General features: G+C 32.6%; 1 long non-coding RNA gene across 1 annotated transcript; it reads right to left on the bottom strand.

The window, feature by feature from the left end:
• Positions 1 to 837: 837 nt before the first annotated feature.
• LOC111378192 lies at positions 838 to 1,543 on the bottom strand. The gene is made up of 3 exons (XR_002699823.1): positions 1,375 to 1,543; positions 1,233 to 1,290; positions 838 to 1,138 (listed from the first exon to the last, which is right to left on the bottom strand). It is a non-coding gene; the product is annotated as an uncharacterized LOC111378192 (long non-coding RNA).
• Positions 1,544 to 2,851: the final 1,308 nt, after the last annotated feature.

Below are 2,851 nucleotides of genomic sequence, written 5' to 3'. Positions count from 1 at the left end.
AAATGTAATTCATAGAAGAAATCAGAATCCTACCTCTAAATAAATGTAATGTGTCATGATTCTATGAATTGCAGAACGTGTACTATTTGCTTAACTAAGCTTGAGACAAGAGCAGTTTACCAATTGCAGCTAATTTTTTTTATTTTTTTTTCAATGACTTTTCGCTCGTAGACTTGCAAACACTTCAAATAATCTTACACACAGGCCATGCGTAAGGGCGAGTACTATAGAACATGTATATCTTTGAAAGCTTGTGTAGCTTAAATCTAATTAACTGTTACATGTTATATTTTCAATATTCCTATGGATGAAATCTTACATAAATGGGTAGTGGAATGGCAAAAAAGAGATGCCAATAATTTCTGCTTTTCGTTGTTTTTCTTTTCCAATTCTCCATCCCCTCTTTTTGCCCTTGAACTTTGATTCCTAGAAGAAATGAAAAGGTAAATTTGTAATTCACAATTTCATTTCCTGAAATTGAAAAGAAATTTAAAATTCAGCACAAGAGTTAATTTAATCAATGATCACTGAACTTTGCTCTATATTACTACTTGCTCACCGAAATTTAAAAGGTAACTCTTTGTTCACTAACTTTTATTATATGTTACTATTTGCTCACTAAAATTTAAAAAGTTACTTATTACCCACCCAAATTTGAACAAAGTTACCTATCAATTACTCATATCATTTCCATGAGTGTTACTTATTGCAAAGTTTAATGAGCAATGAGTAATTTTATTTAAATTTAAGTGAGTAATGAGTAACTTTTTAAATTTCGATAGGTAAGTAGTAACATATAACAAAGTTCAGTGAGCAACAAATAACTTTTTAAAAATCGATGAGCAAGTAGTAACTTATATTCAATCATTTGATGGACAAGTTCCCCTTCACCCTTTCCTAATTTTACGCTAAGAGTACATTAAACTTTACACTGTGGCTTCGGAATTGACTTCAACAGTTAGAGTCTTTCCTGTCTTCTTTGATGATTCTCTTGTACTCCTCTAGCTTTTCTCGTCGTCAACAGCACTAATGACAATTACATCTTCCTTCTTTAGTTTTACAAATTCATTATTCTTAGCTTAACTTTTGGAGCGCCTTCGTTCCCCACAACTCCGTTGACAACTTTTCCTAGCGGTTTCTGCAAATTAGCAACAGAAATCGAATACTACTTATTCTATATACATGTAAATAATCTAAAAATTTGTTCAACTCTAGAAAATTCAGGAATTTACCTTACTTTTCTTCTCAGGTGCTGCTTGTGCATTTGTCAATAATTGAGCACTAAAACTCCTAAAAACAAATATTTATTAGTTCATTTATGCCCTACATGCACAAAGCCAAAGAATTAATGTGTGTATATAAGAGAGGGGATACCTTGTTATGGGGTGAGAGATCTGGGTTTGGGGCTTCTCCTCAATAGCTAGAGCAAGCACAAGGTTTCTAGCTCACAAATTTCTTCCTTTTGCTCGCACATTTTTCAACTATCTCCCAACTATTGAATCAAATGAAAAAAAAAATCTACAAAATTGATCAATAATCTCTTCAAAACTCGGTCGAAATCACCACATGAAAGCCTCAATCATCATTAAAAATAAAGACAGCAAAAATTGAAACTATAAAATATACTACATTTATGTTCACCTATAACAGTTCCCAGCACGAGTAAAATAAAGCATATCCATTTATGTACTTACTTTAGAAAAAGTAGTAGGATGTTATTTTATAGGTTTTCTATTACTTTATCCATTTCTTTAGTTGTTTCCTACTATATATAGGGAACAATGGATATATTGGAATTTGATTGAGAATCTCACTTTTTGTCATACCAAGTGTATAAAGTTTTTTTTGCGTATTATTACTAATGGATTTTTTCCAAACCATTTATAAATATTCAAATCTAGATATACCTCATATGAATCAGGGAATAAGATATTTCTTTGAAACTAATCCAAATAAACAGATAAACTTCACGCACTCAAGTAAATCCAAACATAATTATTAAAATTTTTATAGGAAAAAGGCACAATGACAGAAAGAGCACGTAGATATCCTAAAAAATTACCTTGATCGATTTCGAACTCATCATTGTCTTCAAATAGATCGATCTCTGTGTCCTAAGTTGCGGGCTTTGGTTGTTTGGTCGCCATTCCTAGTTTTCAACACAAAATATCATATTGAAATATATAGTAAACCCCCAAACCCTAACCCCTTCTAGACTCATTGAGGGTATCATACAGCTTACTTAATAAACACATATAAACAAAAAATCAAAAGGATGTGGACAATTTCTAAAAATAATTGGTACACATAGAGAAGATGAAAAGTCAGTTAAAGTCTCTCGGTTTGTCAGGGTTCCTTTGTAGAGAGAATAGATAGTTTGCCTCATGTACAGTAAGAAAGAAAGATGAATGTATTTGAGAAGCTTGCTTAAGAAAATATTAGGCCAAATCAACTCAACCCAACTAGTGGAAAACATAAGGGAAATGTCCTGTCCTTTTGTTGTCCACAAACAATGAACTTAGAGAGGATAAAATAGGAAATGAACAAAAGCATCCCCAGGGATCTCAGATGAGGGACCCCTAGAAGAGCCGTCGTCCCATGCCGAAATGTCACAAGTACCCCTTGTCCCGAGCAATCTGAACCACTATTGGTCATATTTCTCTTTATCAAGACCGTAAGTCATGTAGACTTCCTTAGTAATGAATTGAATAATGGAATGTTAAAACATAAAAGTGAAAAAACCAATATTTATCCTGTGCCAAGATTACACACACCTAAGACTGTTTTTGAGATAAAAAAAGATTGCTTCCATTATTAAGAAAGGATTGACCAAAGGTATTTGCCAGGCTCA

This window comes from Olea europaea, unplaced genomic scaffold (assembly GCF_002742605.1).
Source record: "Olea europaea var. sylvestris unplaced genomic scaffold, O_europaea_v1 scaffold1783, whole genome shotgun sequence".
NCBI classification, from domain to species: Eukaryota; Viridiplantae; Streptophyta; class Magnoliopsida; order Lamiales; family Oleaceae; genus Olea; species Olea europaea.
Note: the sequence above shows the minus strand (reverse complement) of the source record. Positions and strands in the feature narration are given on the sequence as shown.